Source organism: Schistocerca nitens, chromosome 10 (assembly GCF_023898315.1).
Source record: "Schistocerca nitens isolate TAMUIC-IGC-003100 chromosome 10, iqSchNite1.1, whole genome shotgun sequence".
Taxonomy (NCBI): Eukaryota; Metazoa; Arthropoda; class Insecta; order Orthoptera; family Acrididae; genus Schistocerca; species Schistocerca nitens.
This window is the reverse complement of record NC_064623.1, coordinates 27,087,097-27,114,957: the sequence shown is the minus strand read 5'-3', so window position 1 is coordinate 27,114,957 and position 27,861 is coordinate 27,087,097. Positions and strand designations below refer to the sequence as shown.

General features: G+C 46.7%; 1 protein-coding gene across 5 annotated transcripts in view; it reads right to left on the bottom strand.

Moving 5' to 3' along the window:
• LOC126210295 (kinesin light chain) overlaps nt 1-27,861 on the bottom strand; it is a 424,978-nt gene that overhangs the window by 318,943 nt on the left and 78,174 nt on the right. For 2 of the 5 annotated variants that reach the window (XM_049939489.1, XM_049939490.1), the window contains one exon: nt 18,369-18,502. The exons of the other annotated variants lie outside the window; for them this stretch is intronic. The gene's annotated coding sequence lies outside the window, so the exon portion shown is untranslated. The remainder of the gene's footprint in view (nt 1-18,368; nt 18,503-27,861) is intronic. 5 annotated transcript variants of the gene reach the window in all.

Genomic DNA, 27,861 nt, shown 5'->3' with positions numbered 1-27,861 from the left:
TCCTCCTACCAAGGATAAATCCCTGACAGTACCGGTAATCGAACCCGAATCCTGCGCATGGCAGTCGGCCGCACTCACCACTCATCTAAGCGGGCGGACTGGTCACGGGCTAATCAACCGAAATTCTAGTAGTAATAAATGAATAACAGTGGAACAAAACCAGTTTTTTTCCTCACACAGATATGAAAATTTTCTATCAACTGGCGGAGGACAATTCCATTGTAATACAGCGGTTCAAATTTGTCGTTAGCTTTCAAGTTTCGTGGCACATCAAAACTGTATACAGCACCGGGACTCTAATCTGGAACGTTAGCTCTTGATGTATCCAGCCACGCCTCACAGCCGGGAGCCCTCTCCTACGTTCCAAACTCCACAGTAGTTCTCCAGCATACCTTGCGGGACTGGCACTGCTGGAAGAAAGGATATTGCAGTGAAATTACCTTAGCCACAATGTGGGGGGACCGTTTCCGTAACGAATTTTCACTCTGCAGCGGTTGGTGTGCTGAAATGACAGTTCTCTGCAAATTAAATCGGTGTGGCTGATCGCGACTCGAACCTGGAACCTGCCGGGCAGCTTCAAGTCGGAGCACACTCTGCTGCAGAGTGGGAACTCGTACTGAATGTCACTAGCTGTTCAGTGTTCCCATGGTGGTGATAAGAACTTTCAAAAGGTAGCGAAGAAGCGACAGCTCTTCATTCTGAGACGTGCAGCCCTGGTCCGGAAGCGACCGAGCGTGAAGTTGTAAAGATTCCCATCAGCGTCTACATAACAGCCATTTAATCCGCTGAACACATTACGGTGTAGCAAATGCCCGGGGGTCATTCGTTGAAATCTGCCACTGTTATAATTTCAGTCTTCTAAAAATAAGTAGTAAGGTCATGCGTCTATATCTAAATATTTATTCCACTTCGGTCAAGCTCTCTTTGGGCTTCGGACAATTAGTCTCGGACAGGGAGTCACAAATAACTCCAGCTTTGAAACTTCGTGGCAGATTAAATCGGTGTGCCGGACCGAGACTCGAACTTGGGACCTTTGCCTTTTGCGGGCAAGTGCTCTACCAAGTCAGCTACCCAAGCACGACTGTTCAATCAGGTGATCACGTAGTGAAATTTTCGGAAACTGAAGTTTTATGTACTATGACGAACTATTGGTTGGTTGGGGGCAGAGACCAAACTGCGAGGTCATCGGTTTCATCGGATTAGGGAAGGATGGGGAAGTAAGTCGGCCGTGCCTAGTCAATTGCATAACGAATTACCGGTCATCTGGAAGCTGTAACTTACGTAAATGTGTGTTTATGTATATTTGGCTATATTCAAGGAAGGTTAATGTACGCCGTAGTGGATTTTTTATATTGTTTCTAGCCAGCAAAAACTGTTGTGTGTTTTTGCAATTCAATACCTTTTAAGGCTTTTACTCAACGTGCTTGTGTGTTTTATACAGGTAGTTGGTTATTAGTGTATTTACTTGCCATACAAAAGTTTGCCATTTCATTACGGGTAGACATTGTTGCCTTGAAAGGAAAATGTTACAAAAGTTCGCAAGTCCTACCTGGCGAGCGTGTGTGTTTGCCGTAAGTTAACTGGCAGAAATTTGTAAAATTAGTTTTTTTTATATATTTTGGAAATGCTGTGAATGTCCCCGCCGTGTGCTTGACTCATGCGTTTTGTTTTTTCTATTTTGAGAACTTTTCTAAACAGAATTGTCTTTATATGTTGCAGACAAGTTAGATTCTGCGCCATTTGGTGAATGGAGTGAAATTCACCTGTAATTTAGCTGAGCTTGAAATATTATACAGCGTCGCGTCGTATACGTTAAATTGCTTGCCTGTACTTGCCTTTTACTGGCGTGAAATTTTTTATAATAATTTAAAAAAGTCCTTTCCTATCGTAAATTGTGACTTATTTGTTAAATGATAGTTGGTTTTTTTTTTAATATCGTAAAGTCTTGCAGCAAATTTGAATAAAGAGTGTTACTGAAAATTGTGGTGTAATTTCGCCAGTTACTCCTCGGCACCTACTTCCACTTTACATTTTGTGTACTGATTGAGATTATTAACTTTTGGTTAACCAGTAGCGATTTTACCGTTCAATCCAATATGTTTTCGCAAATGACCGGTTATCCGAAAAATCAGTTATCCAGGCACACCAAATTTTTGGGAAACTTCACTCGTGTGAAAGACGCATCTTTACGAGTGGGATGGTAAGAGAGAAGAGAGTGGTGCAGCTGCAAGAGGAACGGCTTCAGAGAGGGAGGGTGGGAGGGGGTTGGACGACGCGAGCGCCGGCCTGCAGCCCGGGCGAGGAACTGCGCAGTGAAAGCGGCGGAGCGCAGCGGCGCGGCCTGACCTCAGCGGCCGAGCTGCCGCCGCGCCGGCCTGAGTCATCCACCGCCTTCCGAAGGCCCCACCAGCCGGCTGTGGCCCTTCTCCGCGCGCCACCGTTCCTCTCTCTACACTGCCGTGACAAAAAGACGCGAGGCAGCGATATGCTGATAATACAGACTGCGGTAGTATTGAGTACACAAGACAGAAAATGGCAGCGCATTAGCGGAGCTGTCATTGGTAGTCGGATCATCCATGTCAAAAGGCGCCCGACGTCGTCGTAGCCGCACGACGGCAATTAGCAGACTTTGAACGCGGATGGTAGTCCCCCCCCCCCCCCCCCCCACTTGCAGCGGTGTACCGTAGGTCTCTAGAAGAGCGTAGCGTTCCAAAGGATTGGAAAAGGGCACAGGTCATCCCCGTGTTCAAGAAGGGACGTCGAACAGATGTGCAGAACTATAGACCTATACCTCTTACGTCGATCAGTTGTAGAATTTTGGAACACGTATTATGTTCCCGTATGTTATGCAATCTGTATATTGAGCAAGCAGTAAAGGAAACAAAAGAAAAATTCGGAGTAGGAATTAAAATCCATGGTGAAGAAATAAAAACTGAGGTTCGCCGATGACATTGTAATTCTGTCAGAGACAGCAAAGGACTTGCAAGGCCAGTTGAACGGAATGGACAGTGTCTTGAAAGGAGGATATAAGATGAACATCAACAAAAGCAAAACGAGGATAATGGAATGTACTCGAATTCAGTCGGGTGATGTTGCTATTTGGGCAGCAAAATAACTGATGATGGTCGAAGTAGAGGAAATATAAAATGTAGACTGGCAATGGCAAGGAAAGCGTTTCTGAAGAAGAGAAATTTTTTAACATCGAGTATAGATTTAAGTGTCAGGAAGTCGTTTCTGAAAGTATTTGTATGGAGTGTAGCCATGTATGGAAGTGAAACATGAACGATAAATAGTTTGGACAAGAAAAGAATAGAAGCTTTCGAAATGTGATGCTACAGAAGAACGCTGAAGATTAGATGCGTAGTCCGCATCCCGTGGTCGTGCGGTAGCGTTCTCGCTTCCCACGCCCGGGTTCCTGGCTTCGATTCCCGGCGGGGTCAGGGATTTTCTCTGCCTCGTGATGACTGGGTGTTGTGTGACGTCCTTAGGTTAGTTAGGTTTAAGTAGTTCTAAGTTCTAGCGGACTGATGACCATAGATGTTAAGTCCCATAGTGCTCAGAGCCATTAGATGCGTAGATCACGTAACTAATGAGGAGGTATTGAATAGAATTGGGGAGGAGTTTCTGGCACAACTTGACAAAAAGAAGGGACCGGTTACTAGGACATGTTCTGAGGCATCAAGGTATCAGCAATTTAGTACTGGAGCGGTGCGCGGAGGGTAAAAATCGTAGAGGGAGACCAAGAGATGAATACACTAAGCAGATTCACAAGGATGTAGGTTGCAGTAGGTACTGGGAGATGAACAATCTTGCACACGATAGAGTAGCACGGAGAGCTGCATCAAACCAGTATCTGGACTGAAGACCCAACAACAACAATAATGACTTTTCTGCAGACTAGAAATCTACTTTGTAGGAATCACCATGGGTTTCGAAAAAGACAATCGAATGAAACCCAGCTCGCGTTATTCGTCCACGAGACTCAGGGGACCATAGACATGGGTTCCCAGGTAGATGCCGTGTTTCTTGACTTCCGCAAGGCGTTCGATACAGTTCCCCACAGTAGTTTAATGAACAAAGTAAGAGCATACGGACTATCAGACCAATTGTGTGATCGGATTGAAGAGTTCCTACATAACAGAACGCAGCATCTAGTTATGAATGGATAGAAGTCTTCCGAAGTAAGAGTGATTTCAGGTGTGCCGCAGGGTAGTGTCATAGGACCGTTGCTATTCACAGTATACATAAATGACCTCGTGGATAACGTCGCATGTTCACTGAGGCTTTTTGCGAATCATGCTGTGGTAAATCGAGAGGTTGTAACAATGGAAAATTGTACTGAAATGCAGGAGGATCGGCAGCGAATTTACGCATGGTGCGGGGAATGGCAAGTGAATCTCAATGTAGACAAGTGTAATGTGCTGCGAATACATAGAAAGATAGATCCCTTATCATTTAGCTACAATATAGCAGGTCGGCAACTGGAAGCAGGGAGTAGGCACTAGGAGTATGGAATGATCATATGAAGTTGATCGTCGGTAAATCAGATGCCAGACTGAGATTCATTGGAAGAATCCTAAGGAAATGCAATCCGAAAGCAAAGGAAGTAGGTTACAGTACACTTGTTCGCCCATTGCTTGAATATTGCTCACCGGTGTGGGATCCGTACCAGATAGGGTCGATAGAAGATATAGAGAAGATCCAACGGAGAGCAGCGCGCTTCGTTACAGGATCATTTAGTAATCGCGAAAGCGTTACGGAGATGATAGATAAACTCCAGTGGAAGACTCTGCAGGAGAGACGCTCAGTAGCTCGTTACGGGCTTTTGTTGAAGTTTCGAGAACATACCTTCACTGAGGAGTCAAGCAGTATATTGCTCCCTCCTACGTATATCTCGCGAAGAGACCATGAGGATAATATCAGAGAGATTAAAGGCCACGCAGAGGCATACCGACAATCTTTCTTCTCACGAACAATACGAGACTGGAATAGAAGGGAGAACCGATAGAGGTACTCAAGGTACCCTCCTCCACACGCCGTCAGGTGGCTTGCGGAGTATGGATGTAGATGTAGATGCAGCTTAAGACGTAGGACGTTCCATTCAGAGAATCGTTAGGGTATTCAGTATTCTGAGAGCCACAGTATAAAAGCTGCTTAGAGTGCCAAATTTCAGGCATCACCTCTCAGCAAGACGAACGTATCCGTTCGGGCAGCACGGCGAACTCGCGTTATGGGCTGTGGCACCAGACGACGGTCGCAACTGTTTTTCCTAACAGCACAACATCGCCTGCGAGACCTCTGCTGGACTCGTGACCGTATCATAGGTTGCACCTGCAGACGACAAGAAAAAATTGGCCTGATCAGTCGAGTCCCGTTTTCAGTTGGTAAGAGCTGACGGTAGGGTTGGAGTGTCGCTGAAACCCCACGAAGTCGCAGACTGACATCGTCAACACGGAATTGTGCAAGGTAGTGGTGGCTCCATAACGTTGTGGGCTGCATTTACACACAATGTTCTGGGTCATCTGGATGTTAGGTAACTTCGACATCATTTGCAACTATTCATAGAGCCATGTTCACAAACAACGGTGGAACTTTTGTGGATGACACTGTGCCATGTCACCGGGCCAGAATTGTTCCCGACTGATTTGAAGAACATTCTGAACGATTCGAGGGAATGATGCAGCAAACTGGTACGCCGGACATGAATCCCATCGAACATTTATGGACATAATCGAACAAAATCCTGCACCGGCAACACTTGCCAAATATGGACGACTATACTGACAGAATGGCTTAATATTTCTGCATGGGACTTCCAACGACTTGTAGAGTCTATGTCATGTCGACTTCCTGCTCTAGGATGGTCAAAAGGAGATGACACGATATCAGAAGGTATCCCGTGACTTTTTGCCACCACAGTGTATATTCGTACACTGGGGCAAATGGAAAGTTTTACACCATGGACACCTTGACCGAACGCCGCCAAGCTGGTACTCCAGTACTCCCACACTAGTCAGATGTGTTGAATGATATTACGTCCTTCTTTCGTTCTTATTTTCAGTACAGAAAAAAAAATCGTTGCCACTGACGCAGAATGGTGAGAATACGTGGTGGCTACTGGATGTAGGTTGCGCTGCTGAAACTTCACAGGTGGAGATCGCAACGCAGCGAGGTCAGAGGACGGTAACGTGCGGCCTACTGCAAGCTTTAGGACTTCAAGAAAGGTCAACCCACTGGCGTCCTGAGGGGCAGATCGCACGGACAGCCGGATGTAGCGCAATGGGTACAGAAAGAGCGGCGACAAAATAGGAAAATAGTCACGCAGTCAGAGTCGGCAAGGGTCCTTCCAAGAGGACTACATCACGAGAAGATTGTACAATTGTTCCACTGGCTCTCTTGACGAATGGTAAGTGATAACGGCTGGAATTCGGGCAGAGGTTACACGTGAAGTGTCATCATGAACCGTCTGGAAGAGGTTACTGGAAAGTGGGTTGAGATCTCGTGTTGGTATGCGTCGTAAATCGCTGACACCATACCGCAATAATGGGGATTTGTATGGTGCACAGCCAAGTCAGTGATGTCAGTGAGTGGGATCTGTTGTGTTCAGCGACGAGTGTCGCTTCTGTCTTTACGGTCAGATCGACGCGAAAGTGACTGTAGGTGGCGTGATGAGAGGTCACGGGACGCAAAACACGGTCGACATGTCGCTCTGCTGTAAGGTTGTCGTGGATGACAACCAAAGGGGTCCTGCCATGAAATGGACTGTACGCCAGACCATGACCCCTGGCTGTCGGGCCTATGGCGGACGACAATCGGGCAGAAGTCCCACCGATGCTCGGGGCGTCTCCAGAGACTTCTCCTCTGGTCATCGGGGTTCGGCTCCAAGCGGGACTCATTACTGAAGACCCTTCTACTCCAGGCAATGAGATTCCAGGCCGCATGTTCAACAATGGTTCAAATGGCTCGAGGCACTACGGGACTTAATATCTGAGGTCATCAGTACCCTAGAACTTAGAACTACTTAAACCTAACTAACCTAAGGACATCACACACATCCATGCCCGAGGCAGGATTCGAACCTGCGACCGTAGCAGCAGCTTGGTTCCGGACTGAAGCGCCTAGAACCGCTCGGCCACAGCGGCCGGCAGGTCGCATGTGACCGACCCCACTACAAACATGCTTGTTGGTGTTTAGGGGTCAATGGTGTTCGGCGCAAGGGGTGCTGTGAGCTCAGGCACCTTTCTGTAGGGTTGGGTTGTTTGGGGAAGACACCAAACAGCGAGGTCATCAGTCTCATGGGATTGGTGAACGACGGGGAAGGAAGTCGCCCGTCCCCTTTCAAAGTAACCATCCCGGCATTTGCCTGGAGCGATTTAGGGAATTTGTTTATTTATTTCATTAGAAGTGCACAGTAACTCACCGCCTTGAAATGTACACCGCGCGGGATTGGCCCAGCGGTCTAGGGCGCTGCAGTCATGGACTGTGCCGCTGGTCCCGGCGGAGGTTCGAGTCCCCCCTCGGGGACGGGTGTGTGCGTTTGTCCTTAGGATAATTTAGGTTAAGTAGTAAGCTTAGGGACTGATGACCTTACCAGTTGAGTCCCATAAGATTTCACACACATTTGAACATTTTTTGAACTGTAACGTGGGTCGGATGCTTCTAAATCCAACAGCAAACACTTCTCATTATAACAATCTTATTGGTATGCAGTTGTTAATGCTGTTTTAAATAATATAAATTTCTCTAAGGTTACAGCGAATTGAGTGCTTCACAACGGTTAAAATGGTTCTACATAATTTGTTCTGCCTAGTTGATGAGAATATAATTTATATAATGCAAATGTCAAAGAAAAATAAAGAGAAATAAGTAATCCGTGAGTGTCGTGAAAATAATTTTTAATATGTAGAGGGGAGTGATATACTGTATCTGGATGTGTAATACAGCCTATGTACCATTGAGCCGTGCTCACTCCCAACTGTGACTTTTCGTGAACTATCTGTGTTTGGTTTCCCGCCCTTGATGCGGTTACGTTGTGGTTCTTCTTCGTTCTACGTGTGGCAGCAGTGATGTTATCGATATTTGTGCCGTGTACCATCTTTGGTTTGGTGCATATAGTTTCCGGCTAGGGGGTCTCGAGGCGGCAGGTCGGTTGTTGCGGACGAGGGAGGATATCTCCGCGCGGTGCAGTCGGCTGTGGCCGCTGGCAGCCCCTGCGCAGTGCCGGAGCGGGTGTGGAGCTGTCCGATCGCTACGAGCTTCGTGGTTCACCGACCCAGCACGTCAAAGTTGAGTAGAGGTTTCAACTACCCAAGCCACGTGTATTCATGTTGTGGTGGTTCACTTCGGTGGTTCGCTGTTGGGGAGGTTTTCCGGTGAGCAACACCGAGTGGTTCTACTGCTGAGATTTAGCCACCATGCGATGCAATTAATTATTTTCGTCCACTACGATTTGAGTGCACCAGTGGAATTTTCTGCCTTGTGGCTGTTAGTGTTCTGGTTACCTGCCGTGGGCACTGACGTAAATCCAGGCAGTGTTCTTTTGGGTGAAGTTAACTATATTGCCGTGTTTCAAATTCAAGTGTACCAGCGGGATTTTCTGCCTAGTGGCCGTTAGTGTTCCGGTTACATGCCACGGCCACTAACGTAATTTCAGGCAGCGTCCTTTCTTCGCCTGTTGTCGCTGTTGAACATGGTGTGTAATTTTGACAGCTAATACATACGGAGTAGCAGTCGCGGACGGATCAGCAGGCAGTCGGTCGGTTGGTACGAACCAGGGAAGACATCTCCGCGCGCTGCAGTCGCTACGAGCTTAGTGGTTCACCGACCCAGGACGTCAAAGTTGAGTGTAGTTTCACAGCTAATACATATTTCATATTCCGAGCAAGTCGTCGTGTCGGTCGGTCCGTGGCCGTTCCCTGGTTGGGTTCCGACGGATCAAGTGTGGTTGGGCTCACCACCTGTCTCACCTAAGTGAACGAGGGCAGACCGAACTCCCCGGAGGCTTGGGAGTGCCACGGGTGTTTAATTATGTGTTTTCAGCTGCTTAAAGTTATGGTTATTTTTTCTTTTTCCTTTTTTGCAAAATTAATTCTTTAAATTTATGTTTCAAGCTTAAACATTGCAACATTCTGCCTTTAAAAGTTTGTGGTAATATATTTTAAAATTTTGAAACTTAATTGTGACCTTTAGCCGTCTGTATTGCACCTTGCGCATATGCTGGTTCTATCGACCCTAGTTTTTTTATTATTTTATCGCTATTTTACTCCTTTTTAAAAGATTTCTTGTTTGGAGGCCTTCAGCCGTGAAAGAGTTGCATTCGGTAAAGGTCCGGCTATGTGCCGCTTTGGATGTAAAGCTTATTAAATTACAATAAATGACAATTAGGAAAAACTGACCTCAACCTTTGGCCCTATGCACAATCCTATTACCTGTTCTGCCCAGCGGGTTTAAGGCCTGGCCAGACAGAATGCGGCCTCCAACCGCAGTCGGCAGGCCGCACTGTTGAATCTCTCGTTATTGCATGGCGGCGGTCACACAGAGTGCGGCTCCATACTCGTAGCATGGATCAACGATCGCCAGGAGAACCAGCGAAAAGAATTGTTTGTAACAGAAGAACTAGGATCGGCTATCCTTCGCGCATTTTAACCTGATATGCTTTCCGTCTATGCTTCCAAGGCAGTTCGGAAACTCCCAAAGTTCTAGAAATCCTTCTTCAGATTTCTTCCACATCTCTGTTGTAGGAGTAGGTAAATACTTGGGCTGTAGAACAGTCCATATTGCCCGGCACACATGTTTCACAATTTCTGAGACTGTTGAAAGTCCTAACCGAAAAGAAAAAGCTATGGTCTTGGTGACTGTTGCCTGTAGTCAAGTATGTTGAAAAGATTAAAATAAATTATGGCGATAGAACGAATAGATAAGTTAACGACAAAAGACATGTTTGTTTAAATTCAATGACAATGTTATAAATACAATGAAACAAAAAAATCGATTAAGTAGAAAGTTATCTCTGGCTCTGAGTACTATGGGACTCAACTGCTGAGGTCATTAGTCCCCTAGGACTTAGAACTACTTAAACCTAACTAACCTAAGGACTTCACACACATCCATGCCCGAGGCACGATTCGAACCTGCGACCGTAGCGGTCGCGCGGATCCAGACTGTAGCGCCTAGAACCGCTCGGCCACCCCGGCCGGCTGAAAGTTCTCTCTAGCGGAACATACGGAACTAGATGTTACTATCGTTTGCTGTATTCGTAAACACTGCAGATAAATTTATCACTCCACTCGTAACTACGTTGTAGGATAGCACTTTCTTCCGACGAACCTTTCATATGACACAGCAAAACTGAAATGGAATAAATTATATGACGTCTGATTGAAGCAAAAAGAGGCCACAAATGGTAAAACTTACCTCAAACAAATGGCTAGTCTGTGCCTTGTATCAAGTGGCTTTCTCCAGTTCGTTGTGCACTTCTCGGTGCTACCTTTTCATCAGGCGATGCAGTTCCTCGAAACATTCTCGCGACGTATGATAATATTTGAAGAACCTATCTTCGTCACACTCTAGATCAATACACAGACGATGGTATTCTCCTAAGCTTTCTCTCTTGCTATTAATGTCGTGCACCCAACATCTCCTCTTCTTGGTGCGAGGTACTCATTTCCTCGCACAAAGATAACGTGTCCCTCGTGTGGCTTCCAAATCGTCCAACGCCAAGACAATCGCGCTACGCATGCAAGCTTAATAATGGGGTTCGGCCCTTTCCACAATGTTAACGGCTGACGCATCAAGATGTAGTGCTCCTTTTGCAATATTCACCATTATCGAGGTGAGACATAATTAAAAATGGCTGTATGTGACTCAAAATGAACTGCAAACATCGATTTATCTGTAAAAATATACAATATAGATCGATAGATGCAGAAAAGACATTTTTATTGTATGAAATTATAATGTGTAAGTAAATAAAAGTATTATTATCTTTGTAAGAGTATAAAACACAATGCAATGCTCATTCTTCTGTCTAGTCTGTTTTGTTCTGTTCGTTCTGGTGTTAGCTGGAATAAGGTACGCAAGCTATTATGCTGCGCTTGCATTTGTTTCTGTCGTGACGTAATTGCAAATATTTAATGGTGTAAACTGTGTCCTAGTAAGAATATATTAGTATAAAGTGATCTCCGTGTGTTATTTCAAGAACCTACGGCACATTTATCTTAAGAAAAGAATATTTAATGAAAATTATTTTGCATGTTTCCAGCTGCTGCGGGGCGCGTAACAGTGATCTCTGACTGTTAACAATTAGCCGCCATTACGCGGTACATTTAAAAATATTTTTTCACAGCACAATATCTGATAGCCGGAGCGGAAAAAATTATGTAAAAATATTCAGTGAGATTAATCCAGTGAAATAATTTTATTAAAACTTGTCTAATAGTAATAATTTCAGATCAGTGAACTGGAGCTGAGTAATACTACGCTATTGCATTTACAGTAATTTGTAGGGAGCCTGGCGCTCGATAAAACCAGATATAATACGTAATTGGAAACCTACGAAATTCATTATTTTGCTTATTATATCTCTTTTGTATTTTTTTGAAAGCTAAACGTAAAAACTAACTTCACTACAAATCAGTAACAGATCACGATAAATCAAAGGACAAACAAATTTACTAGGAGAGTGTTTCCTCTAAAATATATTAGTTGCACATTATTTTTTTAAGAGATATAATAAAGAGTCGCTGCGGCCGGCCGTTGCCTGTGTGTCGTCCCTGGCCGTTGAAGGGCCCGGCCTCCCACTGCGCCGTCCGTCTCAGCGGCAGGCCGGATTCTGTCTGGCCAGGCCTTTAGCGGGCGTATCTAGCATGTTGGCTGGTAATGGCAGAGGGGGAAAGCGCGGCGGCCGGCTCATTTCCAGAGGAAGAAAGCCCGCGGCCGCGGAGAATGGGGGCTGGGCGGGATGTGATGTGGGTCACGGCCGCGCCGGCTCGATATTACACCACACGTCCTAGCTGACTCACCGCGGCCGCTAACCTCACACACACAGCCTCTCCACAAAGTCCCGCTATCGTTTTCAAAAAAATCATACGCCGAGAGTTCATTAAGTAACGGCGACACTTCTTTCCTCGGCCAATTTCGGCTAAAAAAAAAAATGCGGAATGAGTTGCGGTACACCGTCGAATACTTCCGCTTCAGTCCCTAAAGTTTCATGAAGTTGCGATAGACGGCGGCGCCATACGTAGCTATCAAAATGCCGTCTGTAACGGAGGAGCGTTCCACGCAGAGTGTTTCTTTCGACGGAAAACCACAGCATCGCAGTTATTCACAGGCGCTTGCAGGATGTCTACGGAGACTTGGCAGAGAACAAAAGCACGGTGAGTCGTTGGGCGAGGTGTCATTGGTCATCGCAAAGTGTCGCGCAAACCTGTCCGATCTCCAGTTTGCCGGCCGGCCGCAGACAGATGTGACTCCTGCAATGTCGGAACGTACGGACACTCTCATTCGAGGTGATCGCCGCAGAACTGAACGTCCCTGTTTGTAGTGCTAACACACTCGTCCATCAGTCACAAAACTTAATTGGACTCTTCTCCCTCATACACCCTACAGACCGGATCTCTCACCTTCCGACTTCCATCTGCCTGGCCCAATGAAGGGTTGGGTTATCGTGGGGGAGGACACCAGACAGCGAGGTCATCGGCCCAATCGGATTATGGAAGGGTGGGGAAGGAAGTAGGCCGTGCCCTTTCAAAGGAACCATCACGGCATTTGCCTGGAGCGATTTAGGGAAATAACGGAAAACCTAAATCAGGATGGCCGGACGCGGGATTGAACCGTCGCCCTCCCGAATGCGAGTCCAGTGTGCTAACGACTGTGCCACCTCGCTCGGTCCCGAAGGATGCACTCCACGGGAAGCAATACGTGGAATGATGCGGAGGTTAGGGATGAAGCAAGATGCTGGCCCGACTTCGACCAGTAGGATGGAACCATGCGGGCACACAGGCCCTCCGAGTAAAGTCGGTACGGCCGTCGCATTGAACGGAGATTATCTTCAAAAAACTGTTTTCTAGCCAGAACAGTGGGAAATAATTCGGTGTACTGGAATCCTAATTAAAACCGACCTGGTGTCAGAAAAAAAAAAGTGTAGCATTACTCATTGAACGCCCCTCGCAACTTAAAAACTATTAGAGATATAGCTTTGCGGTTTGCTGTCAAGTGTTTACCAACTCTCAGATTTTTTCCTTTGACCGTTGCTGCAGAGTGTATAGAAATGGCAACAGAGCAGGCGAATGCGCAACGTGCCATCTTCTATGCAGACTCTAAATGTTCGACAACGCTACCGCTTGACGCAAGTGTGGGGGTATGGGGGGGAGGGGAGGGGGGGGGGGGGAGACGCAGGCAAAACCAGCAAAGATAAGCGTAATGAGTTGGTTCAAAAACTTTACAGAGGCAGGCAGTGTCAAATATCTTCCTCGACGTCGTCGTCTCCTGATACCACAGATCGAAGAGCTGCACCCGTCCATCATCTGCCGGCGTGATGGTGGAATTCCACACTGGAGTTGGAACATGTGGGATGACATTTCCTGACAGGTTGGGAAGACGTGACAGTCCCATCACAAGTCAACCCCCCCCCCCCCCCCGGTCTTCTCTCGACTGTCGTCACTCTATTAGACGTCTTACCGTGGGGTTAGGTCGAGGGTCCGGCATGCACACCACCAGTCAGTGGCACTCCTGCCCTTGGAGCACGAGTCGGGGAAGAGTCAGAACTGTTGAGGCTGAAATGCTGATCTGTACAGGGGCAAAACTCTTAATATCGCCATGATGTTCTACGAGCGACGACTGGAACACACATTGAAATTCTGGGATAACAGAAACAGAACTTTGAGAGTTACTAAACGCTAAACAACGAATCACGGTCGTCTGTCTGTCTCTCAATAGTTTCCATGTTACGATTTTGTTGAAACTATGGAGGAACTTTAAGGGATCCTGTACTTCAAATATAACGCAGAAAAAAATTTTGTGCCACGAAGGGCTCTGAACAAGGAAAGTGTCCAGGCGTCTCGGAGTGACACAAAGCGATGTTGTTCGGACATGGAGAAGATAAAGAGAGACACGAACTGTCGATGACATGCCTCGCTTAGGCCGCCCAAGAGCTACTACTGCAGTCGATGACCACTACCTATGGATTATGGCTCGGAGGAACGCTGACAGCAACGCCACCATATTGAATAATGCTTTTCGTGCAGCCACAGCACGTCGTGTTACGACTCAAACTGTGCGCAATAGGTTGAATGATGAGCAACTTCACTCCCTAAGTCTACGGCGAGGCCCATCTTTGCAACCTCGATACTATGCAGCGCGGTAGTGATAGGCCAACAACATGCCGAATGGACCGCTCAGGATTGGCATCACGTTCTCTTCACCGATGAGTGTCGCATATGCCTTCAACCAGATAATCCTCGGAGACGTGTTTGGAGGCAACCCGGTCAGCGTGGACGCTGATGTTTTGGGGTGGCATTATGTGGGGCCGACATACGCCGCTGGTGGTCATGGACGGCGCCGTAACGGCTGTACGATAAGTGAATGCCATCCTCCAACCGATAGTGCAACCATATCGACAGCATATTGGCGAGGCATTTGCCTTCTTGGACGGCAATTCGCGCCTCCATCGTGCACATCTTGTGAATGACTTCCTTCAGGACTAGACAAGACTTCAGTACTCGACTAGAGTGGCCAGCATGTTCTCCAGAGACGAACATTATCGAACATGCCTGGAATGGATTGAAAAGAGCTGTTTATGGACGATGTGAGCCCTACAACAACTCTGAGGGATCTACGCCGAATCGCCGTTGAAGAGTGGGACAATCTGGACCAACAATGCTTTGATGAACTTGTGTATAGTATGCCACGACGAATACAGGCGTGCATTAATGCAAGAGGACGCGCTACGGCGTATTAGAGGTACCGGTGTGTACAGCAATCTGGACCTCTACCTCTGAAGGTCTCGCTGTATGGTGGTACAACATGGAATGTGTGGTTTTCATCAGCAATAACAAGGGCGGAAATGATGTTTATGTTGATCAATTTTCTGTACAGGTTCCGGAACTCTCATAAAACAAACCCGGATTTCCCGCTAGTCGCGAGCGGCCGCCTTACCATTCGGCTATCCGTGTACGACTCACGGCCAGACCCATAATTCTATATGTCGTCACCATGCGTCAACAACCTATATATTACCGTACAGGTGCAGGCGACCTTCAAGTAAAACGATTCACCTGTACGGGAATACGCCCTTTCTCGCGTCTCACTGTACATGCTGTCATACTCAACCACCTGTCGGACGTCCGCCATGAACAAATTCAACGAACAATATGAGATTTAAAAAAAAGTCGGCAGCGCAAAGGAATGCCATGCTACGGACCCGGGTTCGATTCCCGGCTGGGTAGGTGACGCATAATGAAAAGACTTCTCGATTCTGGTCCCACATCAGACTATTCATCGCACATTGATAGAAAGCTCAAAGCCAGAAATAAGAATCCTTTAGCACGTACAGACAGGTGGATTTTTTTTTTTTTTTGCCTAATTACAACTTGGCGGACTCGGCAGATGAGGATAATTTGCAGGCATGTCGAAGTCCCATGCTCTGAGATCAGGTATCTCCATCCAAGTAGTACATAGATCACTACTCCAAATAATTAGTTCAGGATTCTCTACCGTCTGTGTAACTTTTACCTTACAAGTTTGGGATTAAATGGTTGGGCGTTAAAGCTACCGATACGAACAATATACATTAGCAAACAGGGATATAACAGCAGAGTGACAATATTTATTTTGCAGCAATATTATTTTTTGGAATGTAGATTGTGAAGAGACTTACCTGTGGCGTGGCCCAAACTGACTTCTAAGTTACGTTGGAAGGCTACCGTTTCGTTGTGAGTTAGCGAAGCCAGCGGATCTCATGCCATGATAACCATGTACTATACGCTTACATTACTGGATGCCTCTGACTGGCTATGTCCACTGTGTTGTTGACTTTATAGGTAAAAGAGGATAAATATTTCCAATATGGGAACTCTGTACGAACTTTTCAATTTTGAGGCATCAGTCACTGATGCCTTAGTGCAGTTCAGCCAGTAAGACTACTTCATATTTTGCATCTGTTGTGGACAAACAGGGCAGAAAAAAAGCCTTTGACTGGATGACGGCGGCTGTAAGCAACAGGATGTAAGCAACAGGACGTGTATTATACGTGTACACTGAGGTAACAAAAGTTACGGGACACCTCCGAATATCGTGCAGGACCTTCTTTCGCCAGGCGTACTTCAACAAGTAGACGTGGCATGGACTTAACAACTCGTTGGAAGTCCCCTGCAGAAATATTGAGCCATGCTCCTCGTACAGCCGCCTTAACTGTCAAAGTGTGGCCGGTGCTGGACTTTGTGCGGCGCGAACTGACCTCTCGATTATCTCCCATAAATGTTCAGTGGGATTCATGTCGAGCGATGTGGGTGGCCAAATCATTCGCTCGAAATGTCCAGAATGTTCTTCGAACAAACTGCGAAAACTGTCACCCAGTGACACGGCGCATTGTCATCCACAGACATTCCATCCTTGTTTGCGAACTTGGCTGTAAACGGTCTCCAAGTAGCCCAACATAGCCATTCCCAGTCGATGATCGGTACAGCTGGACCGCAGTACCCAGTCCATTCCACATGAACACAGTCCACACCACTATGGAGCCACCACCAGCTTGCACAGTGCCTTTCTGACAACTTTGATCCACGGCTTCGTCAGGTCTGCACCACAATCGAACCCTATCGCCAGCTCTTACCGATTGAAATCGGAACTCATCTGACTGGGCCACGGTTTTCCAACCTTCTGAGGTGCAACGATTTGGTCACGGGCCCACGAGAGGCGCTGCAGACGATGTCGTGCTGTTAGGGAAGGCATTCGCGTCGGTCGTCTGCTCCCATGGCCCTTTGACGCCAGATTTCGCCGCACTGTCGCACATTGGATTCTGCAGTTATTTCACGCCGTGTTGATTGTCAATTAGGACTGACACCGCTGGTCTCGATAATGATCGAAGCGGAAGAAATGAATTAAAATTTGTGCTGCGGCCTGGACTCGAACCCGGGTCTTCTTGCAAGCTAGGCAGAAATGCTAACCATTGCACCACCACAGCACGACGGTCAACATTGGTGCACGAACTACCCGAATTGAGTACCCTCCCCAACTCAAACTTCAATTCATATCTTCTGCTTATTTTCCCTTGGCAACGGCCTTGCCGCAGTGGATACACCGGTTCCCGTGAGATCACCGAAATTAAGTGCTGTCGGGCGTGGCCGGCACTTGGATGGGTGACCATCCCGCCGCCATGCGCTGTTGCCATTTTTTCGGGGTGCACTCAGCCTCGTGATGCCAACTGAGGAGCTACTCGACCGAATAGTAGCGGCTTCGGTCAAGAATACCAGCATAAAGACCGGGAGAGCGGTGTGCTGACCCCACGCTGCTCCTATACGCATCCTCCTCTGAGGATGACATGGCGGTCGGATGGTCCCGGTAGGCCATTCGTGGCCTGAAGACGGAGTGAATAAAACTAAAGCTTATTTTCCCTTACATTATCACCACAGCCACGGCTCTACGACATTGGAAAAGCACCCCAGCGTTGTACGTAATGGGATAGATCTACAAAATCCCCTATGGTACTGGACTTTCCCATTACGTCCAACGCTGGGGTGCTATTCCAATGTCGGAGAGCCCCGGCAGTAGTGACAATGTAAGGGAAAATAAGCAGAAGATATGAATTGAAGTTTGTGTTGGAGAGGGCACTCAATTCGGGTAGTTCGTGAAGCAATGTTGACCATCCTGCTGTGGTGGTGTAATGGTTAGCATTTCTGCCTATCAAGCAAGAAGACCCGGGTTCATTCTGCTTTGATCATTATCGTAGATAATGCAGAGACTTGAATGTCTCAAAGAAACTTTTAATTATAAGCTGTGCTCCCTGTCGTTAAGTGAAGCCCCTCGGCTGCTGCGTTGTCCGTGGTGAGAGGCAATACTTAAAATTTGCTATTCTCAGCACACTGTGGATCTCGGAATGCTGAATTCCCTAACGATTTCCGAAATGAAATGTCCCATGCGCCTACTTCCAGCCATTATCCCGCGTTGAAAGTCATAAGTCCACTCGTGCGGCCATAATGACGTCGGAAACCTTTTAGCACGAATCAATCACCTGTCTACAAATGACAGCTCTACCAACACACTGGCCTTTCGATACCTCGTGCACGCGACACCAACGCCATCTGTATATGTGCATGTCGCGGTCCCATCACTTTTGTGACCTCAGTATACATACCGACTGGTTGTGGACTCACCTGTGTGTGAGACGAGGCGGGCCAGCTGAAGCTAAGCAGGAGCAGAGGGCGGGCGGCGGTGGTGCGGCTCGTGCAGCAGCTGGTGTTTGAGATGAGGGGAGCCAACGTCCACAGGGTCAGGCGCACACGGCTACCTGCAGCACACAGCACGGGCGGCGGACTATTATTACACACAGCCTGTGGAACCAGCCACTCGTGGTTTACAACTTCTGCATCTAGCGCTCTGCGAAACACAGAAGCGCGCAGCGCCACACGTTAAGGAATGTCTTCTGACCTCACGAAAAAGGCGAAGCGTTCCCCTACTCTGGTTGGTTGGGGTGTAAAGGGACCAAACTACAGCCCCTTCAGTCCCTTTTTCGTCATGCAAGCAAATCGCGAATTCTTTACAGACGGATGGAAAAACTGGTAGAAGCCGACCTCGGGGAAGATCAGTTTGGATTCCGCAGAAATGTTGGAACACGTGAGGCAATACTGACCCTACGACTTATCTGAGAACCTAGATTAAGGAAAGGCAAACCTACGTTTCTAGCATTTGTAGACTTAGAGAAAGCTTTTGACAATGTTGACTGGAATACTCTCTTTCAAATTCTGAAGGTGGCAGGGGTAAAATACAGGGAGTAAAACGCTATTTACAATTTGTATAGAAAGCAGATGGCAGTTATAAGAGTCGAGGGACATCAAAGGTAAGCAGTGGTTGGGATGGGAGTGACACAGGGTTGTAGCCTGTCCCCGATGTTATTCAATCTGTATATTGAGCAAGCAGTAAAGGAAACAAAACAAAAATCGGAGTAGGTATTAAAATCCATGGAGAAGAAATAAAAACTTTGAGGTTCGCCGATGACATTGCAATTCTGTGAGAGACAGCAAAATGACTTGCAAGAGCAGTTGAACGGAATGGACAGTGTCTTGAAAGGAGGGTATAAGATGAACATCAACAACAGCAAAACGAGGATAATGGAATGTAGTCGAATTAAGTCGGGTGATGCTGAGGGAATTGGATTAGGAAATGACACAAAGTAGTAAACGAGTTTTGATGTTTGGGGAGCAAAATAACTGATGATGGTCGAAGTAGAGAGGATATAAAATGTAGACTGGCAATGGCAAGGAAACCTTTTCTGGACAACATAAATTTGTTAACATCAAGGAGGAGGGCAGACGCCCACCCTTAGATTCTCAGATAAAATCGCCCCTCACGAGTAAAACGTGAAACAACAGCAGCCACTGACGCACTGTCTCCCAACACTGTCGGCAGTATGGCGGGAAGGTTAAAAGTCCTCCGCAGAGCAGCTAGAATTGGGCAGTCCAACAATATGTGCAAGACAGCCATGGGGGAGCCACAGCGACACCGAGGTGGGTCTTCTAGAGGGAGGAAAAAATGGCTGACATTGAAATAAGTGTCCAAGGAATAGAAAAGCAACTGAAATCACTCAACCGAGGAAAGTCCACTGGACCTGACGGGATACCAATTCGATTCTACACAGAGTACGCGAAAGAACTTGCCCCCCTTCTAACAGCCGTGTACCGCAAGTCTCTAGAGGAACGGAAGGTTCCAAATGATTGGAAAAGAGCACAGGTAGTTCCAGTTTTCAAGAAGGGTCGTCGAGCAGATGCGCAAAACTATAGGCCTATATTTCTGACATCGATCTGTTGCAGAATTTTTAGAACATGTCTTTTGCTCGCGTATCATGTCATTTCTGGAAACTCAGAATCTACTCAGTAAGAATCAACATGGATTCCGGAAACAGCGATCGTGTGAGACCCAACTCGCTTTATTTGTGCACGAGACCCAGAAAATATTAGATACAGGCTCCCAGGGAGATGCCATTTTCCTTCACTTCCGGAAGGCGTTCGATACAGTTCCGCACTGTCGCCTGATAAACAAAGTAAGACCCACGGAATATCAGAACAGCTGGGTGGTTGGATTGAAGAGGTTTTAGCAAACAGAACACAGCATGTTGTTATCAATGGAGAGACGTCTACAGACGTTAAAGTAACCTCTGGCGTGCCACAGGGGAGTGTTATGGGACCATTGCTTTTCACAATATATATAAATGACCTAGTAGATAGTGTCAGAAGTTCCATGCGGCTTTTCGCGGATGATAGTATACAGAGAAGTTGCGGCATTAGAAAATTGCAGCGAAATCTGCAGCGGATAGGCACTTGGTGCAGGGAGTGGCAACTGACCATTAACATAGACAAATGTAATGTATTGGGAATACATAGAAAGAAGGTTCCTTTATTCTACGATTATATGATAGCGGAACAAACACTGGTAGCAGTTACTTCTGTAAAATATCTGGCAGTATGCGTACGGAACGAATTGAAGTGGAATGATCATATAAAATTAACTTTTGGTAAGGTGGGTGCCAGGTTGAGATTCATTGGGAGAGTCCTTAGAAAATGTAGTCCATCAACAAAGGAGGTGGCTTACAAAACACTCCTTCGACCTATACTTGAGTATTGCTCATCAATGTGGGATCCGTACCAGATCGAGTTGACGGAGGAGATAGAGAAGATCCAAAGAAGAGCGGCGCGTTGAGGCGCTCTGCATCGCGGTGTAGCTTGCTGTCCAGGTTTGGAGAGGGTGCGTTTCTGGATGAGGTATCGAATATATTGCTTCCCCCTACTTATACCTCCAGAGGAGATCACGAATGTAAAATTAGAGAGATTCGAGCGCGCACGGAGGCTACCCGGCAGCCGTTCTTCCCGCGAACCATACGCGACTGGAACAGGAAAGGGAGGTAATGACAGTGGCACGTAAAGTGCCCTCCGCCACACACCGTTGGGTGGCTTGCGGAGTATAAATGTAGTTGTAGATGTAGGTGACTGAGTGTTAGCCAAGCACGGCCGATGCGGACCCGGCAAAGGACAACAGAGTCCCTGCGAGTGGCTCGCACGGATGACTGCCACACATTCAATCTCGATAACACGTTGTTAATTGTTGAGGGTACGCCAGTCAGTGTACCAGATCGAGAAAACTTTACGATGGAACACCGATCGAAGATCAGTCTCCGGCAGGCCGATCTCCAGAATTGGTTCACTGGTAGCCTGTTTGGCCAGACTGTCAGCAGCTTCACTGGCCGGGATCCCCACATGTCGTGGGTCCCAATGAAGGTTACTGAAAGTCCACCGTTTTCGAGGGCACAAAGAGACTCCTGGATAATCATTACCACAGGATGGCGACGGAAGCACCGGTCGAGAGTTTGTAGGCTGTTTAAGGAGTCACTACAGATGAAGGACTCGCCGGCGCAGGAGCGGATATCCTCAAGAGCGCGGTAGATGGCCACCGACTCAGCACCGGAAACACTGCAGCCAGCCGGTAAGGCGCGTTCAGTCTATCTCCAAAGTGAGCGTAGGCGAAGATAACAAGACTGTCTACAGGGTCTAGAAAATTATCCGCTACCAGTCACAGTAAAAGGTTATTTATTTGTGGGCTGTGGTCAAAGAACTTAGATGTAAAGATGTTGCTCATTCTTTCAATATTTCATGTGCGTAACATTATGTACCTCCTAGATCTAAGTTCTCCGACATCAATGTGGCTCAAAACAGTTCTAGCTGTCATTTTTTAATCTGTAATAGCTTTGAGTAATTTCATACATATAACATCATTGTACTTCCTAGATGTAAGTTCTACGACAAAAATGTAAATGAAGAAACGTCGCAGTCTATAATAGCTTTTTAAATTTATATATATGAAACAAACTTGCACTTCCTGTGGCTAAGTTCCTTGAAGTTTCTGAATGAGCAACATCTTTACACCTCCTACATCTAAGTTCTTTGAGCACGCCCACATGTTGGTATGTAAACATAGTGTATTTCACGAGTGCAAATCACAATAGTGAAATATGAAGCTATACTGAAATATGGATGTGAAAATGACAATAAGTGTGTAACTAAGTGGCAAAACTATCGCCACAGCATAACTGTAATAATGGTGCTTCATCTTTATGTAAGTACAGATATATTTTCGTCAAATGCTACCTTACCACTTACAATTGTCCCACTTATATCTGTGTAGTCACCAGCAAATAATCTTTTTTGTATTTATACAGTGATCTCCAACAGTATAAACATGTACATGAATGTGCAAACACCTGAGGATGGGCGCAAGCCCGAAACCGGCCGTGTGACAAATAAATAACCTTTTATTGTGACTGGTAGCGGATAATTTTCTACACCCCATAAAGGAACAGACACAGAGTTCGACAGCATCCACTATGGATAAAATTCATAGACTGTCTACACCTGATCCACCGGTGTAGACTGTTTCTGAGCCTTGAAACTCGCCGAGAATAGGCAAAAGGCGCCGGCGGAGGGCCTCTGGTGGAGCCGAGCGTTCGGGGCCTCTCCTACTGTGGGAATGAGTGTAGGAGATGTGGTGCGGGAATCCGGCTTCGCTGTTCTAGGCAAGGTCCTACTGGAGGTGGTTTAGTGCTGCGTTTTCGTAACCTGTTATCAAGCGTCGAGTGTGTATCTGTGTCTTGTGGAGCACTGTGGCGAGTGTGTGTACAGTGCAGTGTGGGGTTTTCCTTATTCTGGAAGAAGGGTCGGCAGAGGCTGAAACCTGTTGCCGGCACACAGGCTGTTCCCCCCAAATAGCGGCGAGGAGGCCGGCGAGCTTAAGAGTCTCCATCCGACGGACGTATCACCGTCAACAGTGTCACGCGCCCTTCCTTCGTGAGACACGGCGGACAAGTTTCGTATTTAATCCGGAACAGAGGTGCAAAGACTTGTGATACGGAACTTTTCGATACCATCTCTAAAGACATTACCGGCCAAATACCGGCACTGAAAATTTTTCAGGGCCTGTATTCTAACCGGATTTCCCCGGAATCGGGCGCCACCGCACAAAAGCCTGCGTTAGCGAACTCTGCTACGGAAGAGTGTCACCTAAATCTACACACCGCACGCCAGCAAGGGAAGTGTCAGGTCGAAAAACGGCAACTTTTAGTTTTTCACTGAAAAAAGACTTGCGCAGTGCCCCAACTCTCATGAAAAATCTAGCGGAATTTACTGCCAACAATACTTACTTGAAATTTAAAGGAAGCTTATACAATTTCAATAGTAGGTTTAATTCTTTAAGTCGAGTTTCCACGGTATTGCATTTTTAGTTGTGCCACTGTTCTCGCCGGGGTGCGATATGAAGAGTGGAAATGTCGAACGTTCTAAGTGCCATTTTTTTCACAAAAGGCGTAACCAGTGCTGCTGTTTTCTCGGTAGCCAGTTGCATGTCCCTAGACGTGTTCTAAGTGCCAAACCGTGGAGAAAATCTTTCAAACTTTGATTAGTAGAGTAGTTGGCGCACAGTCTTTGTACCAGCAATGCTGTTTTCCTCTGGAGTTCGAAGAGCCATGCGTCGAGGTCTCCTCTACTTTAGAGGATGAACTGTTTGTGTCTAAAGCTGAGTCCATGAAGGTTCTTTTATGTATCAATAAACAATGTATGTATTATGGAAGGAGATATACTGGGTTAAAAATAATAGACTGTTGGAGGAGTGAACAGACAAAAAAAAAAAAAAAAAAAAAAAAAAAAAAAAAAAAAAAAAAAAAAGTATGCCTGAAATGTTACGAAAAGAGAGAGAGAATGAATGCAATTCCTCAACAGCACTGGAGGATCTACTGTAAAGTTTGCAAAATCTGAACTCATGAATGGAACCGTGTAAGAAAACGAAGACTACTGAGAGATTTTTTTGCTTGAGTTTAATTTTTTGTTAATCTCTTCTGAAACATTTAAAAGATGTGAAAAAAGGATTTTGTTGTCTACAGTTCTGCTAGTTAATACATTATTGCTTTATTTCCATATTGTAGTATGGAGGCTGAAGCGGACTCTTTTAAGTAGTGTTTGATTAGAAATAAATTGCGCACACATAATATCTAAAACCCTCTTTTTGAAGCATCTCCTCTTCCTTATGAATTATCTTTCATCCGCAAGGAACTTTACGTCTCTCTTTGTTAAAAACTAATAATAATTCAGTTTAGTGTTGTGACTAAAAGGAAACGGGCGATTCACAGGCGGCAGTAGCGTACAACGGGTAAAAAAAATCGTAAAACTGTCATCAACCCGACGGCCAGTTCGGGCACTAATGCGCTACTTCTAGGCATGCGTCTTACTGGAGGCGGAATTGCCTCGCCTCGCCTTCCTTCGCTCTTTGAACTGACTTACCGAGCCAGTTATAGGGGAGCAGACAACAATACAGCGACTGCGAGGGACAGAACCCGTAGTCTCGCACTTTTATCACAGAGCCAGACGCTCGGAAAGCAGATATCTTTGGCGGGATGGCTAAATGTAATCAGGCTCGACGCGTCCACGCAGCCCGGCCGCCTCGGCTCGCGTGACGCGACGCGACGCGCCCTCGATTTCCTCGCGAGGCGGCGTATCGAGTGGCGGCCGCGCGCCGCGTCGGACGGTCTAATCGCATGCAGCGGCGCCGCGACCGCAGAGATCGATACTGCACTGCGGCGCCGACATCTAGCGGCCGCCGCGCCAACTGCTCCCAGGGGTGCCGTTCCCTGCTGCTGCTGCAGTGGGGTTGCCAATGGCCGCGGGCGGATCTGCGCTGCGAGAAAGAGCGGGAGAGTTTGCGTAACCCACCGGCTGTGCTACAAGGACAAAGGGGGAGGGGGGGGGTACCCCTGCGTCCCTGCAGCAGAAGCGCCCTGGACCTCTGACGCTGCACTCGTCCCAGGCGAGGCGTCGGCCCTTGTGCGTCCTACGTAAAGCCCCTCGTCTCGATCGACTACCCGTGGCAAGTGTGTGTACTACACAGCCCCTGGCATACTATTCCTGCGCGGAGGCTAGCTTGTCAGGGGTGTTCGTGTGTGTTCAGACGTCGGCGGCAATACTGGGCGTGTTCTGGCAGCAGTCAACGGCGGAAGTGACGTTACCAAGGAGTGTCCTCCTTACAAAACGTCTCAGTATAGTAACAACATTAAGTAACTAACCAACTGAAGTAGAGTTTCTTCTTCTTGCGTACGGATTATGAGAATAAGATGACAGAGATTGGAGCACGTACAGGTACATATGACTGCATCTTCTCTTACATATAACGTGAAATAGGAAAGGAAAGATGATGATGATGATGATGATGATGATGATGATGATGATGATGATGATGGGGTCCCATACTTCAAGGAGCGTAGGGAACGATGCGGGAGACCCGCACCTCCGACTAGGCAAGGTCCTAGCGGAGGTGATTTGCCACTGCCTTCCTCCGACCGTAATGGGGATGAATGATGATGAAGACAACACAACAACATCCAGTCATCTTGAGACAGGGAAAATCCCTGACCCCAACGGGAATCGAACGCGGGAACCCGGTGCGCGGGAAGCGAGAACGCTACCGCAAGAGCACGAGCTGCGGACGAATGGGAAGAGAATAGATAATATTGTACGATGTACTCTTTGCCGTAATGCACAGCATATATGCGGATTAATTACAGACCTACCTGTCTCGAATTTAAAAGCGGCAGTGGACCAACTCTTTCTAAATGGGGCCACAGCTCGCCCAGTCGGCCAGGTGATAAACAACACCCAGACCCCTGCCAGCGCTACAATACATTGCTCAAAACAACTAGGGAATCAGGTGAGATATCATACATAATAGACATATGGTAAAGTATTTTATTCAGATATCGGGCAGAAGTGTAATTTGTGTGTAATACAGTACTATATTTTACTGTCTCAACTCTTTACTTGAGGTTTACATGGCATTTACGTAGAGTGAGGCACCACGGGGCAACCATACCAGTGAAACATGCTCGTTGCCCTCTAATATGGTGTGAGATCACCTCGGACGGCCAGTACAGTTACACACCTGCGTGGCATGGACAGTATGAGGCTATCGATCAGCTCTGGACGGATATTTGGCCATTCATCCATCAATGCAATACCCAACCCTGCAACCGTTGATCTCGAAGAACAAATAACATTTGTTCTTTATTACACATCTTACAAAAACTAATGTAAAGTAGCTGTCATAGACAATAACACATGAAGTTTGTTCTACTTTCAATTTCCTTAGAAAGTCTATGTTACTCTTTAATTTATTTACTACAATGATGCGTAAGGGGTTCAGAAAACAAGTTCCTCATATCGTGTAACGGTAACACCACTGTTCAAGAAGAGCGGCGCATTATGGGAAGGGAGTGCATGTTCCGGATTTCCTACAGACACAGTTCTACTGAGGTACTGATAACAGGGGCACCACACTGTGTGTCGGAAATCGCGCGGCACTTGGAAACGCACTTCAGTTGAGTGAGGTATGCGGGACAGTATGATTCATTTGCGCAGCAGGTGTATAGCCGATTGCACACTGATTTCCTATGAAACTCTGGCGGGGTATGGAACAACTGCAATGTCTTTACCTGCCGCAGTGAAATGGTGCTAACATATCGACCACGGCACAACAGACATGAGTGATGTTGATCGGCAAGCCGGCATCTTGCACCGCGCGGTTTTCATCTCCTCGGAAAGCTGAAACAACATCTGGGAGGGGAGAGTTTCGAATGATGAGGGTGTCAGAAGAGCGGTTCTCGAATGTCTCCATGCAAAGGAGCGGCTTTCTGTCGTAGAGAATTTGAAGAAATTTGGAAATTTGTGGTAAGTTGCTATGAGACCAAACTATTAAGGTCATCGGCACCTAGGCTTATACACTACTTAATGTAACTTAAACTAACTTACGCTAAGGAGAACACACACACCCATGACCGAGGGAGGACTCGAACCTCTGACGGGGTTAACCGCGCGAACCGTGGCAAGGCGCCTAGGACCGCAAGGCTACCCCGCGCGGCGAAGAATTGATTCCGACCACTGTTTACTGATACTTTGTAAATGCGATTTCAAGTAAAGTCCTCAGAGAATACTTAAGAAACAATTAAAAGAATAAACAACACGAGACTTAGACGCCGTACACCTCCCCTGTTCCGCCGGGAAATGGACTTGGCCAGCCGCCTCAAGGCTGGAATCCGCCATGTTTTTGGATTAGGAGGGGGGGATTGTACATCAACACCGGACTTGACAACGCACCGATCACGACAGTAGAGATAGTGATAGAGTAGTTGTAGGATTAGAAATAGGAATAAAGACTAGTATAGAATTGCGGAAAGGGCAGCAAAATTAGGTTTGTTTCTACTGGCACACCTGTAACGCTGCAGGTAGAGTATTCACAGTAACATACCAAAAGTAGTATTCTAGTCTAACAGTTGTAGAGGAACATATAATTCAATCATCATAAACAACATGTATAATAATTAACAGTAGATTAGTCCCCATAGTGTTGAAGGAATTGTAGTATTAACTGTAGTGTTAGATATTAAAGCTGCAGAATTGTCAATTGTTAATAGTTGGAATTATGACCTACTAATGTATTTAGGTAGTAGGTTATGTATGATTATAATGATTGAATAAAGAATTTTTTGCAGCACTGGCTTCACGCGATAATGTGTAACTTACGTTTTGAAGTCCCCTAGTACAATTAATGTGTAATATTTTATAT